Source organism: Garra rufa, chromosome 1 (genome assembly GCF_049309525.1).
Source record: "Garra rufa chromosome 1, GarRuf1.0, whole genome shotgun sequence".
NCBI lineage: Eukaryota > Metazoa > Chordata > Actinopteri > Cypriniformes > Cyprinidae > Garra > Garra rufa.
This window is the reverse complement of record NC_133361.1, coordinates 9106278-9125154: the sequence shown is the minus strand read 5'-3', so window position 1 is coordinate 9125154 and position 18877 is coordinate 9106278. Positions and strand designations below refer to the sequence as shown.

The 18877-nt window shown below is 40.7% G+C and overlaps 1 pseudogene; it reads right to left on the bottom strand.

The window, feature by feature from the left end:
• Nucleotides 1-3402: 3402 nt before the first annotated feature.
• On the bottom strand, nt 3403-18426 carry LOC141329720 (uncharacterized; annotated as a pseudogene).
• Between the last annotated feature and the right edge of the window lie 451 nt (nt 18427-18877).

Sequence of the window (18877 nt, the reverse complement as noted above, 5' to 3'; positions counted from 1 at the left end):
TTCTGTGCATTTATGGGCGGGTTGCAAACCAACTGTAAAGGTGCATACCGCCACCTGCTGTTCTGGAGTGTGAAGAAGATTGGATCACAAAGAGGAAGATGTTCTATATTCTGTTCTTTACCCGCTATTTCTCAAGAACTTCATTCACATCACAAAAATCCCCAAAAACCATTCCATTTCAAGTAAATATGCCCTCACCTGTAAGATTGAGAAGGTGGTCAGCTGTATGTAATGACAAAGTGATTATATTTCGTTTCTTTAATATATTAATTTAATTTAGGAAATTGTAAATGTAAGTTTTTGATTTTCAAAACGACCAGCTAGTCGATCATAGCTTATGATTAATCAATTTAGCCTTCTCAAATAATCACGACTTGCATGAAATAAAATCTATAGATATTAAACAGTTCAAGGCAAGCATATTATATAAGTTAGTTTAAACGTGTAACCTATAAATGTACGCTGTTAGACCCATATCCAATCGTTTGTGCGCAAATTTAAGTGAAAGCTAAAGCGGGCTTATAGGACTTGGAAACGCCATCGCGATCACTTGCACTGAAAACAATTTAAAATACGGCATACATTTTGCTCATAAAAGTATGAGTAATATATCATTTGGAGCTGTAAAGGGTCTACGTTTATTTGTGTGCACTCGCAATATCAACAAAACTTTGTGACTTTATATAAAAAAAGATAACAGACGATGCGCTTCTGCCGTCTTGGTCTTGAACGGGAGCGTTTCACAATGATGAACCGAAACCGAAAGCAAAATCTTTTATTGGGCTATGAAATCCTTGAAGATGCAATTCTCTATATAAAGGCGGGGCCGAGGAAATGGCGTGTCAGGATCGTCAGCATTATTTTTTAAAAAAATATTTCCTTACTATTTCCTCCTATTTCGCACATTCATGGTAATTACTTTTGCCGGTGCTTTGTGGCAAGCTTTACGCTATTGTGTGCGCATGATCGCGCTACTTTTCAAAATGAAAATTTTAAAATTTACTCTCTTTCGCTATGAAAAAAAATCCTGGAGGCGCCACCGTAGAAGCATAGGCCATGCACACTGCTTTTAAAATCACGCCTTGTAAACCATAAAGCAACACCTAAGTAGAGGGGAGAAATAAAATATAACCACTAACCAGTCAACTTTAGAAGTTCCATTCTGCAACTTCACTGCAAAATGCATATCTCCTACATGTGGAATAAAGATTTAGGGGCCGTTCACATGAAGCGTCTTTTGCGCGCGCAAGTTCGTTATTTCAAATGGAGACGCGCGGCTTGCGCGCGCATATTGGAAGCGACACGGTCGCGACGCGCACGCGGTGCGACGCGCTCGTTTTTTCCAGGCGCGTCCGTGCCGCATCGAGATAAAAACATCTCAACTTTTCAGAATGCAGCAAGCGCACCGCAGCTTGGAGCTAGAGCGCAGCTGATGGTTGCTTAGAAACGGCAGACGCTTCCGGAGCGCAAGCGAGCGCTTTGTTGACAAGGAAGAAAGCGACGCGCCTAGCGTTTTCCACGCGTTTTTAGGGGCGACATGTGAACGGCCCCGAAGAAAGCGACGCGCCTAGCGTTTTCCACGCGTTTTTAGGCGCGACATGTGAACGGCCCCTAAATCTTCTAAACCATGAATCAGGCAGCAAGTAACATGCCACACGGCAGTTACAAAATTTGTTAACCACAAGCATTTACACACTGCCTCCAAATTCATCCGTCATAAAAAAAAAAAAAAGAAGTTTGGATCAGGTTCGATTTTTTGGTTTTGACATCCGTAGAAAGCATTTTGATTGGAAATGATGGGGAATACAAAAAAAAAACCTCAAACTCACCGGAATTCTAATCACACGCACCTGCAAGCAATCGACCCCTGCACATATAAGCACGCCACACACAGCCATCAGTGATAAAATCAATAAATCAATAAACCTGGTACCTATTCACTTACCTGTCTCATCGGAATGCTTCCTTAACAGTGTGCAATGACCTTAATACTTAACTAATTGCTTAGCCGTTTTGATATTACCAATTTCATAATAGATTTATAATTACTTGTTTTAAAACAAAGACTGTTGCAAATATAGGTCGTTTAAAACATTTATTTTAATTCAAAACCAAATTATTCAATTAAGAATTGATAGCAGGCTTAAATCGATTATGTTGACTTCAGGCAGTAAGGCAACCTTTACACTTAGATCCTTTAAATGAAATGAATACATCATTAGTATCATAGGCAGAACCATTCTCACTCCACAGCAATGTCTTTTCCAGAAATCATGTCCGGGTTAAGATAATCCACAGACCCTGTAGTTTAGAAAGAAAACAGTTCCTAACCAACCAACTCTTTCACAGCTTGAACAGCTTTCAGCATTAAAACAAAAGAGCACTTATTGATAATTAAACTCAGTAAGGTGATTGTCAAATGTGGGGCAAGTAAATAAGAGTATGCTCAAATACTATGCTCAAGCACAGCAAGATCAACACATGTAAATCCACGATGGAAAGCATGAGCTAAAGACTTCCTCCGATTGATTTCCCCCACCTATAGGAGACAAGAACCAGACTGAGATTCCTTCTAGACCACTTTGACCTTTTTTTCCTTATAATATGTTCCCAGGGAAAACATCTATTAACATGTGACACATTCACACATAGCATGCATTTATATTAAATAAAACCACTTCTCATAAAGTAACAAGAATATGCGTCCTCTTTTGAATTAAAGCTATCAATCTTATATAATACGCATTCTTTATAACAACTTGCACATTCAAGCAGACATATTTTAATCCTTATTAGGGCTACTGAAGTGATTCATTCCAAAGCAGTCAGTGTTTTTCGTCTTTTCTCTTTTCTAAAACTGACTGCACTGTTTTCATTATGGCAATATTCGACCAACAGTTTACACTGGGTGCATCAGAAATGGCATACTTCCCTACTATATGGTACACTCTTAAAAAATAAAGGTGCTTTAAAAGTTTCTTCACAGCGATGCCATAGAAGAACTATTTTTGGTTCCACAAAAAAAATCTGTTACCATTTTTTAATCACGTTTTCACCACAAAGAACCTTTTGTGAATAAAGGTTCTTCAGATGTTAAAGGTTCCTTATGGAACCATTTAGACTAAAAGGTTTTTCTATGGCATCACGAAGCACCTTTACTTTTAAGAGTGTAGGCGAGCAAACAGGTACTTTTGAGATGTGAAAGAAGTGGCATATATACACACACAGGCATGTCAACTCTTTGTTGAAACAGAAGTAATGCATTAAACATAGATAAGAGAAACTGAACCTGACTGAGCCTTGCCAGGCTTGTATTGATCCGATACCAATATCAACATTTGTATCAATATTAGAATTGATCTGTCCACCGCTAGAGAAACTCATTCAATCTCAGTCATGGAGTGGAGTAAAATATAGTTTATTAGGTAAATAAATGCTTTTTGAGATATGAAAGCATAAAAACATTTGCAATACTTCATGGCTTTTAGATACTGAAACTAAAATTATATAAAAACAACATTTTTTTTCTTCAAATTCAAATATAATCAGTAGACAATAAAAGTTATTGATAAAATATAAAAAGTGAAACTAACAGTGTATTAATTAAAAATTTAATTTTGATCAATAATTACATTAATCAGCAAATACAGAAACAGGTTAAGTATAAGCAAAAATAATCAGCTGGATCTCTCCAACTGACTTACAAGTAGGGATGGCCACAAGACAGGTGTTTTATTTTTTAATTTGAACCTCACAGTTGAATCTGATGGGTTTGAAGATAAAGATGAACTTTATTCAGTCTGAAAACTGTAGATAATGTTTATTGCTCATGTTGCTTGTAATGATTTATCTAGATGATATTTCACTGCTTGATGCATTACTGCGTCACATTTGGAGAAAACATGACATCAGACCTGAAAGTCCTGGATCTGAAGATGATCTACTCGCTGTGATTGTTTTTTGAATGACTTTGTTGAGAAGTTGAATGTTTGAAACTCTTCCCACATTCAGTGCATTAATACGGTTTTTCTCCAGTGTGTATCTTCTCATGTAGTTTCAGATTTCCTGAATCTTTGAATCTCTTGTCACAGTGTGAACACTTATAAGGTTTCTCTCCAGTGTGGATGTCCATGTGTTTTTTAAGGTGTAAAGACTTTGTAAATCTCTTCCCACACTGATCGCAAGAGAATGGTTTCTCTCCAGTATGAATCCTCATATGGTCTTTAAGGCACCATTTTATTGCAAAACTCTTGCCGCACAGATCACATGTGTGTGGTTTCTCTCCAGAGTGGACCCTCTCATGTGTTTTCAGGCTTCCTGACTGACTGAATCTCTTATCACAGTGTGAACACTTGTACGGTTTCTCTCCAGTGTGAATCCTCTCATGTATTTTCAGAAATCCTGAATTGCTGAATCTCTTGTCACAGCGTGAACACTTGTAAGGTTTTTCTCCAGTGTGAATCCTCTGGTGCAGTTTTAAACTGCTCACTGAAGTAAAAGTCTTTTCACACTCAAAGCACATGTAGTCTCGCACACCAGTGTGAACTTTCTGATGCTCTTTTAAATGTGCTGGACGTGCAAAACACTTTTCACACAAAGGACATGGATGTGGCTTTTCTTTTGTATGAACTGTCAGGTGCCTTTTAAGGTCTAAAGCTCTCAAAAATGTTTTGTTACATTGATCACATGCATACGATTTCTCTCCAGTGTGGAGGGCCATGTGAATCTTAAGCGCCGATGAGTATGAGAAATTATTTCCGCATTGATTACAAGTGTACGGTTTCTCTCCAGTATGAACCCGCATATGGCTTGTAAGGCTTGCTTTTAGTGTGAAACTCTTCCCGCACTGATCACATGTGAACGGTTTATTTCCAGTGTGGATCATCTCGTGTGTTTTCATCTGTGCTAACACTCTGAATCTTTTGTCACAGTGTGAACACTTGTAGGGTTTTTCTCCAGTGTGGATCCTCTGGTGCAGTTTTAAACACTTTGTTGAAATGAAAGTCTTCTCACACTCAAAGCACATGTACTCTCTGACACCAGTGTGTATTTTCTCATGTTCTTTCAAACTTTGTCGATGTGAAAATCTATTTCCACACACATTACATGAATGTGGCTTCTCCTTTGTATGAACTACCACGTGCTGTTTCAGGGCTGTATCTCTTGAAAATCTTTTTCCGCACTGATCACATGCAAACGGTTTCTCTCCAGTGTGGATCCTCTCATGTCTTTTCAGGCTTCCTGCCTGATTGAATCTCATGTCACAGTGTGAACACTTGTACGGTCTCTCTCCAGTGTGAATCCTCTCATGCACTTTTAAATGGCCCGCTGAACTAAAAGTCTTCCCACACTCGAAGCATGTGTCTTTCACACCAGTATCTATTTTCGGAGGCATTTTTCAATGTTCTGGATTAAGTGTAAAACTCTTTCTACACTGAGTGCAGGTGAAAGATTTTTTGGCCCTTTTTTTCTCAAAATCTCCAATTCTTCTTTCTCCTGATTATTTCATTCAACTCTGAAACAAAAGTAAAAACAGTCCATTTGTCAGTAATTCATTAAAAAAAAAAACGTGAAGGGACATTATGAAGTGAAAGGACATAGAGAAGAACCTTGATATAAAAAAAAGTTACTGTAGAAAACTGCATAAAATTCGGTTGCAATTTTATAAATTATGCATCAATTAAACTTTCCATGAAAGAGGTACGCTGTGCTTTAAATTATTCCTTTTAAAACATTATTGACATGTTAATGTTTCTATAGAGAAAGTTATTAAATATGTTTGATCAACTACATGAAGGTTCTGAGGATCATCAAATACAAACTTTGTTGCATCAAGAGAGCGACCATACATTTGTATTGTTTTAAATTTCTTGTTTTTATTAATGTATTAATTAATCATTAATCGTTTATGAAACTGAGGCACGCCCTCAGCGTGACCACGCATGTAATCTCGTCCAATAGAGAAGTGCGTGTGACGTTATAGGAAGCTATAAAGCACGTGCGGTGAACGCGGCTGGCAGCTTCTGCCACCAGGAGCGCTCGCAGGGATGCCCGAATTGTGGTTTAGCGACGCAGTGTCTCGTTCCCTCGCGGAACTAGGGGTTCCCTTCGGGAATGCTGAGCTGCGTCGTAACGCTTTGGGAACGATATGCCCACGCCGCCAGAATTAAAAATCCCTGCTGTGTGGGTAAGAATGAGAGAAGGGCAGAAAAAGGCCCGGAAAAACACCCTGCTGGTTTTGAGCAGGACATAAGGAGAGAGGGCAGAAACGCCCAGGTAAAAAGGCCTGTTACAAACAATCAGAGGACAGGGCAAGGGTGCCCGGAGTAGAGGGGAGGTCTAACTCGTAGAACCTCACGAAGGTAAGAGGCATGGACCATCCCGCCACGTTGCAGATGTCTTGGACAGACACACCTGATAAGAAGGCCTTAGAGGCCGCCACTTTACGAGTAGAGTGAGCCTTGACCCCGAAGGGAGAGGGGAGGCCAGAGGACTCATAGGAGGTAGAGATGACATCCGTAATCCACCAACTTAATGTTTGCTTAGTAACAGGAAGACCTCTATTATGGGACCAAAGCAAACAAACAATTGGTCCGTCTTCCTCCACTGGGCAGCTCTGTGGACAAATGCGTCCAGTGCTCGCACTGGACACATACAGTTAAGCTTCTGCTGTTCTCGGCCACGTCTGTACCATAGCGTCCAGTCTCAGGGGAGCTGGATGACTCGGACAGAACCAAAGGGGACATTGCTTCGTCTCCTGAGTCGCAAAAAGATCCAAACTTGATCCAAATGAGCTCCACCACATCTGGGTGAAGTCTCCATTCCCCCGGGCCTCAGCCCCTGTCTCGACAGGATGTCTGCTCCCACATTGAGATATCCAGGGATGTGAATTGCTCTTAAAGAGAGAAGTTTTCCCTGGGACCACACAAGGATCTGGTGTGCCAGCTTGTTCAAGGGGTGCGAGCGCAGACCTCCCTGGTGGTCGATATAAGCGACCGCCGCTGTGTTGTCGGTGCGGACCAACACATGGTGGTATCTCAGGTCTGGGAGAAAGTGTTTCAAAGCTAGGGACACCGCCTGCATTTCAAGGCAATTGATATGCCACGTAAGATGGCGACCGCTCCACAGACCCTGGGCCAAGTGGCCACTCATGACCGCTGCCCAACCGATGAGGGATGCATCCGTTGTTAAAGTTACTCTACGACATGGAGCTCCCAAAACCGGGCCCTGAGATAGGAACCAAGGTTTCCGCCACATGTCTAAGGCACGAAAGCAATGCCGCGTTACCTTGATCATGCGAAGCGGGTTGCCCCTCCGGGAAAACCCCTTGGTCCTGAGCCACCACTGTAGAGGTCTCATGTACAGCAGGCCAAAAGGTATTACATTGGACGCAGCTGCCATCAGACCCAGCAGGACTTAAAACTGCTTGACAGTGAGAGACTGACCTATTCTGACTCTGTTGACTAACGTGAGAATCGACTAGATCCGAGCAGAAGACAGACGTGCCTGCATCGTGGTCGAATCCCACACTACTCCAAGATAAGTGGTCCTTTGAGATGGGGAGAACACGCTTTTCTTGGAGTTTAGTCTTAACCCCAAACTTTTCATGTGGGCAAGAACGACATCTCGATGCCGAACCGCTAACTGCTCTGACTGTGCTAGGATCAGCCAGTTGTCTATTATAGTTTAGAATGCGGATGCCTTGCATCCGAAGAGGAGCCAAAGCTGCATCCATGCATTTGGTGAAAGTTCATGGCGAAAGTGCTAGGCAGAACGGAAGAACTCTGTATTGGTAAGCTATGTCCCCAAAAGTGAACCTCAGGAACTTCCTGTGTTGTGGAAGGATGTAGATATGGAAGTACGTGTTTTTGAGATCTATTGTGACAAACCAGTCCTCGGACCTGATTTGAGACACGACTTGCTTGATAGTAAGCATTCTGAATTTGAGTTTCATGACCGCCCGGTTTAGTAGTCGGAGGTATAAAATGGGACGCAACCATCCATCCTTTTTTTGGAACTATGAAGTAACGGCTGTAGAACCCGGATTCTCTGAGATGAGGAGGGACCACCTCGATGGCCTCCTTCCTCAATAGAGTTTCTACTTCTTGCTGTAATATCAGAGCCTGTTGAGGGCCCACAAGAGTGGGAAGAACCCCTTGAAAAGGTGGTGGCCGAGAACCAAACTGAATTCTGTGACCTCTTTCTACAGTGTGCAGGACCCATTGAGACAAGTTTGGCCGAAGTTTCCACGCTGCTAAATGTTCTACTAAGGGAATCAGCCTCTCAAGGCTGACCTCTGATGTTACTAGAGATGGCGAGCCCCCCTGCCCTGCTGATGTAATGAGTGGAAGTGGAGAAAGAGACTCGCTGGAGACCGCTGCGCCCTGAAGCACCGAGGGTGGCAGGGTTAGCAGACCGATCCCCTGAGGGCACTGAGGAAGGATGCACATGTGTCCTTCCCCAGGGGGACCTGCCCTCAGAAGTCCTGACTGCCCTGTCGAACTTAGGCCTCGAGGCCCCGGGCTTAGAGCGCCGCTGAGACTCCCGACCCCGAACAGGAGGAGCGCGGGAGGCGACGCTCTGTCTTTGTGCATCACGGTATGAGGAAGAGGTACTTGGGAGGGGCTGCTCCCGCCCAGCAGCCCCAGAGCGAGAGTGGCGAGGAAGGAACCTCTGGAAAGCCGCCACTTGCTGCCTAGATTGATGAAACCTATCGACGACTGTCTCAACTGAATCGCCGAATATGCCTGAGGGCAGAAGCGGGGCGTCAAAGAGGTAGACCCTGTCTTTATTCTTCATGTCTGACAGGGTCAGCCAGAGGTGCCTATCTGCAGAGCTAGGTCGGCGGTACAACGCAGCTCGCATACGTCGTCCACCTTCACTTCCTCGCCATCTCCAAGCTCCTTCCTGTCTTTATTCTTCATGTCTGACAGGGTCAGCCAGAGGTGCCTATCTGCAGAGCTAGGTCGGCGGTACAACGCAGCTCGCATACGTCGTCCACCTTCACTTCCTCGCCATCTCCAAGCTCCTTCAGCATGTCAGCTTGGTATGCTTGCAACACCGCCATGGTGTGCAAGCAAGCACCAGCTTGACCAGCTGCCGAGTACCCTTTACCCAGCAAGGAGGATGTAGTGCGAAGAGGCTTGCTGGGTAAAACCGGGGCTCTCAGAGACGATGCCGAGCCAGGTGAGAGATAGCTAGCGAGCGTCTGTTCTGCTCTGTAACCGTGTTCACCCGTCCCAACCACATTGCTGTAATTAGAGGCGTTGGGAGAGTAAACACAGGTAGAGAAAGGCTTGATCCATGATCTCGACACCTCAGTGTGGATATCCGGAAAGAAAGGTAAGCCCCGGCGTGGAGGTGGTGGTTTGGAGCGCAGATACCTCTTGTCTAATCTGCTTTTAGGCGGCTCCATAGGTGTAACAGCGGGCCAATCTAAATTCAATTTTGCAACTGCCCGAGTTACCACCTCCACAAGCTCCTCATACTGTGCGGGCTGGGAGGGCGTGTCCCCAGCCTCCTCGACCATCTTGACGTCTTCCTCTTCGGAGGAAGATAGCCGGAGGGACGAGCGCTCTTCCTGGATGGAAGAAACCGAGAGGGATTCCGATCCAGAGAGAGCGGAGAATCTCATAAGGGAGGAGGGAGAAAGGGGTTCACCCATCTCCACTCCTGTTAAAAGATCCATTTGCAAGCGCCGCTACGCCTCAGCGAAAGCGGGACCTGATCCCTGAGGAACGCTTGTGAGGGCTCCTTTCTCAAAAAGAGCCCTCCAGGAGCGAAGTGTACGCAGCGGCAGCCGCGAACAATGCACACAGTCAGCCTCCTCAAAGGCTGACTGGGCATGCTTCGCCCCCAAACAAACAACACATAAAGCATGTGTGTCCTCTGCCGTGATGTAACGAGGGCAGGGAGGAACACACTGCTTAAACTGTTTGTTTTCACCCTTTCTAGACATGTCAGTACTCAAATAAAATTGGTGCAAACTGGCCCGGAAAAAAAGTACTGACAGACAAAGACACACAGAGAGAGCGACTGAAAGACAGAAGCTGCCGGCCGCGTTCACCGCACATGCTTTGTAGCTTCCTGGTTCTCTGCATCACCCCGCCCGTGACGTCATACGCGCTTCTTGGACGAGATTACACGTGTTCAGAGCATGGTCACGCTGAGGGCGTTCCCACAGCGCTATGACGCAGCTCGACGTTCCCGAGAAACGTTTGATGTAACCAGGGGCGCCGCTCGCAATTTTGGGCCCTATGACAAAATATGAGGTTGGGCCCCCTCTACCACACCAAAGCAGATCTCTGGGGGCCCCTAAAGGGCGTGGTCCCTTAGAATTGTTGGTTTGCTCTTTTCTGATCATTTGGAATAAGGATAAAAGACAAAAACATGTGCAAATAAGTTCAAATATCCATTCAATATTTATTATTTCCTGAATATTGTGATTAACTGTTCAAAAAGTTAGCTACTGTTCACATGCATTTTACTATATAGAATAGTAATAATTTAGTACTTTTTCCTGTTTTATTGTTGGTATCCTCTTTTCTGATCATTTGGAATGAGGATAAAAAGACAAAAAAAATAACATCAATTCAATATCTACTATTTCCTGAATATTATGAAATTCAATAATGCCGCCCCCATGATGACGTCATAATATGCAAATTAGATGAGTATATTTACACCCCACATAAACTTTTGGTCATGCCCAACATTTTTCTAATTTACAGTTGATCTCTATCTTTAAGCCCTTTCAAGCCACAAGCTTTTGAAGTCTTGATGTCAAAATTTGCATTTTTTCCAAAAAAAAAACCTTGGCGCCTAAAGGGTTAAAACAAATGTGGGCTAATTTTACAGTGCTATACTTTTTTTAACGATTTTGAATGAGCAGAAATCTGTAAGAAATGGCAGCGATCCTTAGGTAAAATAACTAAAAAAAAATTTTCATCACAAACAATATTTGAACTGCAAAAAGCAGCAATTATACCTTTTAAAGGTGAAATAATTTTTCCACATAACAGATATGAGTAGCTGATACATCTTTCGAATCCATAAAGACTCTACGTTTTTGTGTGCACTCACAATAACAACAAAACATTGCACTTTTGTAAAATAATGAAAGCAAACAGGATGCGCTGACTGCAGTTGGTCTTGCAAAGATATGCTTTACAGTAGGCTACTGCATTTTATGGAATCTAAATTGCGCTTTTTAGCATCTGAAACGTGCTTTAACCGTTTAGAATAAATTTTTACAGTGAATTTGTGTTTGATTTTACTCATACTTTTGTTTCTTTTTCTGTTCTGCACACTGCTAAAGTTAAGGGAGTTATTTGGAGCAAGGGAAATATAGATACATGTTTTAAATGTTTGTTAACGTTTTGTTTGTATTGCATTACTTGCTAATGAAATGATAAAATGTGTAGGCCGGTTTCAAACTGGATGTACAAGCAGAGCAAAGGAAGCGGGAACCTGAACGCGCCCATTGTGCTTTCACACCGGCAGCGGCTTGTGTACTTCAAATACAGACTGCTATCGTTCATTCGGTCATGCATTTCAGGTTCTCCGACAACTGTCTGTCATGTGCTTTGATTTATGATATGGCTGTATGTTGTAGATTTAGGTAGCAAATGAGAAACGCTAAATTAGATAAAAGTTGTCTTAATGATTACCAGTTTGGTTCAAACTAATTTAAGCAACCGTTTTTCAAAAACGAAAAGAATATGTAAAATTATGGTATTTGGAGTAAAACTCACCCCTGCTGTTGCATGGGGCTAAAGACACAATATTTGACAAGATAATTAATAGATGACTAACTTTTACATTTGTTGACTTGACTCAGATGGTAAATATCATGTTTTATTATGGCGGTTGTCCTGAGAGATAATCACCAGGTTTATAATAAAAACTTCATAATTAAAAATGTGATAAGACATAAAAAAAAAAAAAGTAGTTGTTACTGCTGTAAATCTATATTTAAATATTATAGGATCCCCTTAAATGCTTTCAGAATGTTTTAAAAATGATTTTGTTAGCTGGACAAGTGTGTTGTGATTGGCTAAATGTCGAGCCCCTCACCTCAGCGGCATGTGCTACAGTTGTTTTGTAAACAATAGCGTCGTCTATATTGCATATCTATATCTATATCTATATTTTGCAAATAGTGAAGAGCACATGCACATTACGTTCGCAGTGTCTTCAGCATTTGCCGTCTGGTTAGATGAGAACGTAAATACACGAACAACTGGTTGCTCTATTGCAAAGTAATTTATATTCTAAAAATTCCCCAAAACAGCGGAATTACTAGATGGATGGCCTACAAAAACTTACTCTGAACTTACGTCCATCATGCGGAGCTGTTTTTGCAAAAGTTCTAGCTCTTAGGGCCGAACAATGCTCTTAGATACACAATGGATTAATATTGAAGCAAAAAAAAAAAAAAAAAAAAAACTTAAATATATTTTTTTTTACATTTTTGTATTACATTGCATATTGACAAACTGATAAGCTATGTAACTTTTCATACTTTGCGGTAAAAGTGGCTCTCCTGTTGACTTTGCTGCATCTCTAAGTAAAGCGGCTTTACTTTCCTCATTTGTGAAACTATTTGTCCAAGTCCAAACAACTCAACGACGTATTCGACTCATCACATTAAACACAATGATCGGCATTTCAGGAGTGAAAGTCTTCTTTCTACACTGAACACACGTTAAAATCACTCCAGCCCGGTTCATACGAGAAGCTGACATTTACCTTACATTCCTGCTGCCCACAAACCTAATTATGCAAAATAACCCATGCATGACAGTAAAAGGCAACTAATAAATAAGAGAAGAGAAGAGAAAGAGGACTCACCCTCATCTTACAACTCTCACTCCCGTGCGCATTGACACACCAAAGTAATTCTCGCACCTACTACTTCTTTTTCTGTGCATTTATGGGCGGGTTGCAAACCAACTGTAAAGGTGCATACCGCCACCTGCTGTTCTGGAGTGTGAAGAAGATTGGATCACAAAGAGGAAGATGTTCTATATTCTGTTCTTTACCCGCTATTTCTCAAGAACTTCATTCACATCACAAAAATCCCCAAAAACCATTCCATTTCAAGTAAATATGCCCTCACCTGTAAGATTGAGAAGGTGGTCAGCTGTATGTAATGACAAAGTGATTATATTTCGTTTCTTTAATATATTAATTTAATTTAGGAAATTGTAAATGTAAGTTTTTGATTTTCAAAACGACCAGCTAGTCGATCATAGCTTATGATTAATCAATTTAGCCTTCTCAAATAATCACGACTTGCATGAAATAAAATCTATAGATATTAAACAGTTCAAGGCAAGCATATTATATAAGTTAGTTTAAACGTGTAACCTATAAATGTACGCTGTTAGACCCATATCCAATCGTTTGTGCGCAAATTTAAGTGAAAGCTAAAGCGGGCTTATAGGACTTGGAAACGCCATCGCGATCACTTGCACTGAAAACAATTTAAAATACGGCATACATTTTGCTCATAAAAGTATGAGTAATATATCATTTGGAGCTGTAAAGGGTCTACGTTTATTTGTGTGCACTCGCAATATCAACAAAACTTTGTGACTTTATATAAAAAAAGATAACAGACGATGCGCTTCTGCCGTCTTGGTCTTGAACGGGAGCGTTTCACAATGATGAACCGAAACCGAAAGCAAAATCTTTTATTGGGCTATGAAATCCTTGAAGATGCAATTCTCTATATAAAGGCGGGGCCGAGGAAATGGCGTGTCAGGATCGTCAGCATTATTTTTTAAAAAAATATTTCCTTACTATTTCCTCCTATTTCGCACATTCATGGTAATTACTTTTGCCGGTGCTTTGTGGCAAGCTTTACGCTATTGTGTGCGCATGATCGCGCTACTTTTCAAAATGAAAATTTTAAAATTTACTCTCTTTCGCTATGAAAAAAAATCCTGGAGGCGCCACCGTAGAAGCATAGGCCATGCACACTGCTTTTAAAATCACGCCTTGTAAACCATAAAGCAACACCTAAGTAGAGGGGAGAAATAAAATATAACCACTAACCAGTCAACTTTAGAAGTTCCATTCTGCAACTTCACTGCAAAATGCATATCTCCTACATGTGGAATAAAGATTTAGGGGCCGTTCACATGAAGCGTCTTTTGCGCGCGCAAGTTCGTTATTTCAAATGGAGACGCGCGGCTTGCGCGCGCATATTGGAAGCGACACGGTCGCGACGCGCACGCGGTGCGACGCGCTCGTTTTTTCCAGGCGCGTCCGTGCCGCATCGAGATAAAAACATCTCAACTTTTCAGAATGCAGCAAGCGCACCGCAGCTTGGAGCTAGAGCGCAGCTGATGGTTGCTTAGAAACGGCAGACGCTTCCGGAGCGCAAGCGAGCGCTTTGTTGACAAGGAAGAAAGCGACGCGCCTAGCGTTTTCCACGCGTTTTTAGGGGCGACATGTGAACGGCCCCGAAGAAAGCGACGCGCCTAGCGTTTTCCACGCGTTTTTAGGCGCGACATGTGAACGGCCCCTAAATCTTCTAAACCATGAATCAGGCAGCAAGTAACATGCCACACGGCAGTTACAAAATTTGTTAACCACAAGCATTTACACACTGCCTCCAAATTCATCCGTCATAAAAAAAAAAAAAAGAAGTTTGGATCAGGTTCGATTTTTTGGTTTTGACATCCGTAGAAAGCATTTTGATTGGAAATGATGGGGAATACAAAAAAAAAACCTCAAACTCACCGGAATTCTAATCACACGCACCTGCAAGCAATCGACCCCTGCACATATAAGCACGCCACACACAGCCATCAGTGATAAAATCAATAAATCAATAAACCTGGTACCTATTCACTTACCTGTCTCATCGGAATGCTTCCTTAACAGTGTGCAATGACCTTAATACTTAACTAATTGCTTAGCCGTTTTGATATTACCAATTTCATAATAGATTTATAATTACTTGTTTTAAAACAAAGACTGTTGCAAATATAGGTCGTTTAAAACATTTATTTTAATTCAAAACCAAATTATTCAATTAAGAATTGATAGCAGGCTTAAATCGATTATGTTGACTTCAGGCAGTAAGGCAACCTTTACACTTAGATCCTTTAAATGAAATGAATACATCATTAGTATCATAGGCAGAACCATTCTCACTCCACAGCAATGTCTTTTCCAGAAATCATGTCCGGGTTAAGATAATCCACAGACCCTGTAGTTTAGAAAGAAAACAGTTCCTAACCAACCAACTCTTTCACAGCTTGAACAGCTTTCAGCATTAAAACAAAAGAGCACTTATTGATAATTAAACTCAGTAAGGTGATTGTCAAATGTGGGGCAAGTAAATAAGAGTATGCTCAAATACTATGCTCAAGCACAGCAAGATCAACACATGTAAATCCACGATGGAAAGCATGAGCTAAAGACTTCCTCCGATTGATTTCCCCCACCTATAGGAGACAAGAACCAGACTGAGATTCCTTCTAGACCACTTTGACCTTTTTTTCCTTATAATATGTTCCCAGGGAAAACATCTATTAACATGTGACACATTCACACATAGCATGCATTTATATTAAATAAAACCACTTCTCATAAAGTAACAAGAATATGCGTCCTCTTTTGAATTAAAGCTATCAATCTTATATAATACGCATTCTTTATAACAACTTGCACATTCAAGCAGACATATTTTAATCCTTATTAGGGCTACTGAAGTGATTCATTCCAAAGCAGTCAGTGTTTTTCGTCTTTTCTCTTTTCTAAAACTGACTGCACTGTTTTCATTATGGCAATATTCGACCAACAGTTTACACTGGGTGCATCAGAAATGGCATACTTCCCTACTATATGGTACACTCTTAAAAAATAAAGGTGCTTTAAAAGTTTCTTCACAGCGATGCCATAGAAGAACTATTTTTGGTTCCACAAAAAAAATCTGTTACCATTTTTTAATCACGTTTTCACCACAAAGAACCTTTTGTGAATAAAGGTTCTTCAGATGTTAAAGGTTCCTTATGGAACCATTTAGACTAAAAGGTTTTTCTATGGCATCACGAAGCACCTTTACTTTTAAGAGTGTAGGCGAGCAAACAGGTACTTTTGAGATGTGAAAGAAGTGGCATATATACACACACAGGCATGTCAACTCTTTGTTGAAACAGAAGTAATGCATTAAACATAGATAAGAGAAACTGAACCTGACTGAGCCTTGCCAGGCTTGTATTGATCCGATACCAATATCAACATTTGTATCAATATTAGAATTGATCTGTCCACCGCTAGAGAAACTCATTCAATCTCAGTCATGGAGTGGAGTAAAATATAGTTTATTAGGTAAATAAATGCTTTTTGAGATATGAAAGCATAAAAACATTTGCAATACTTCATGGCTTTTAGATACTGAAACTAAAATTATATAAAAACAACATTTTTTTTCTTCAAATTCAAATATAATCAGTAGACAATAAAAGTTATTGATAAAATATAAAAAGTGAAACTAACAGTGTATTAATTAAAAATTTAATTTTGATCAATAATTACATTAATCAGCAAATACAGAAACAGGTTAAGTATAAGCAAAAATAATCAGCTGGATCTCTCCAACTGACTTACAAGTAGGGATGGGCACAAGACAGGTGTTTTATTTTTTTAATTTGAACCTCACAGTTGAATCTGATGGGTTTGAAGATAAAGATGAACTTTATTCAGTCTGAAAACTATAGATAATGTTTATTGCTCATGTTGCTTGTAATGATTTATGATATTTCACTGCTTGATGCATTACTGCGTCACATTTGGTGAAAACACAGCATTAGACCTGAAAGTGCTGGATCTGAAGATGATCTACTCGCTGTGATTGTTTTTTGAATGACTTTGTTGAGAAGTTGAATGTTTGAAACTCTTCCCACATTCAGTGCATTAATACGGTTTTTCTCTAGTGTGTATCGTCTCATGTAGTTTCAGATATCCTGAATCTTTGAATCTCTTGTCACAGTGTGAACACTTATAAGGTTTCTCTCCAGTGTGGATGTTCATGTGTTTTTTAAGGTTTAAAGATTTTGTAAATCTCTTCATACATTGATTGCAAGAGAATGGTTTCTCTCCAGTATGTATCCTCATATGGTCCGTAAGGCACCATTTTATTGCAAAACTCGTCCCGCACTGATCACATGTGTGTGGTTTCTCTCCAGTGTGGACCCTCTCATGTGTTTTCAGATTTCCTAACTGACTGAATCTCTTATCACAGTGTGAACACTTGTACGGTTTCTCTCCAGTGTGGATCCTCTCATGTATTTTCAGAAATCCTGAATCACTGAATGTCTTGTCGCAGTGTGAACACTTGTAAGATTTTTCTCCAGTGTGGATCCTCTGGTGCCGTTTTAAATGGCTCGCTGTAGTAAAAGTCTTTTCACACTCAAAGCACATGTACTCTCTCACACCAGTGTGAACTTTCTGATGCTCTTTTAAATGTGCTGGACGTGCAAAACACTTTCCACACAAAGGACATGAATGTGGCTTTTCCGTTGTATGAACGGTCAGGTGCTTCTTCAGGTATGAAGCTCTCACAAATGTTTTGTCACATTGATCACATGCGTATTTCTCTCCCGCGTGGAGGCCCATGTGATTCTTAAGAGCAGATGAGGATGAGAAATTCTTTCCGCATTGATCACAAGTGTACGGTTTCTGTCCAGTATGAACCCGCATATGGCCTGTAAGGCTCGCTTTTATTGTGAAACTCTTCCCGCACTGATCACACGTGAACGGTTTATTTCCAGTGTGGATCATCTCGTGTGTTTTCCTCTGTGCTAACACTCTGAATCTTTTGTCACAGTGTGAACACTTGTAGGGTTTTTCTCCAGTGTGGATCCTCTGGTGCAGTTTTAAACACTTTGTTGAAATGAAAGTCTTCTCACACTCAAAGCACATGTACTCTCTGACACCAGTGTGTATTTTCTCATGTTCTTTCAGACTTTGTCGGTGCGAAAACCTATTTCCACACACATTACATGAATGTGGCTTCTCCTTTGTATGAACTACCACGTGCTGTTTCAGGGCTGTATCTCTTGAAAATCTTTTTCCGCACTGATCACATGCAAACGGTTTCTCTCCAGTGTGGATCCTCTCATGTGTTTTCAGGCTTCCTGCCTGATTGAATCTCATGTCACAGTGTGAACACTTGTACGGTCTCTCTCCAGTGTGAATCCTCTCATGCACTTTTAAACCGGCCGCTGAACTAAAAGTCTTCCCACACTCGAAGCATGTGTCTTTCACACCAGTATGTATTTTCGGAGGCATTTTTCAATATTCTGGATTACGTGTAAAACTCTGTCCACACTGAGTGCAGGTGAAAGATTTTTTGGCCCTTTTTTTTCTCTAAATCTCCAATTCTTCTTTCTCCTGATTATCTCAATCAACTCTGAAACAAAAGTAAAAACAGACCATTTGTCAGTAATTCATTAAAAAAAAAAAAAAAAACGTGAAGGGACATTATAAAGTGAAAGGACATAGAGAAGAACCTTGATATAAAAAAGTTACTGTAGAAAACTGCATACAATTTGGTTGCAATTTTATAAATTATACATCAATTAAACTTTCCATGAATGAGGTACGCTGATCTTTAAATTATTCCTTTTAAAACATTATTGGCACAAATGTTATGTTTCTATAGAGAAAGTTATTAAATATGTTTGATCAACTACATGAAGGTTCTGAGGATCATCAAATACAATCTTTGTTGCATCAAGAGAGCGACCATACATTTGTGCTGTTTTTATTTTCTTGTTTTTATTAATTAATCATTAATCGTTTATATAACTGAGGCTACACTCTCTGTTATCATTTACTATTTATATAATTTTATTAT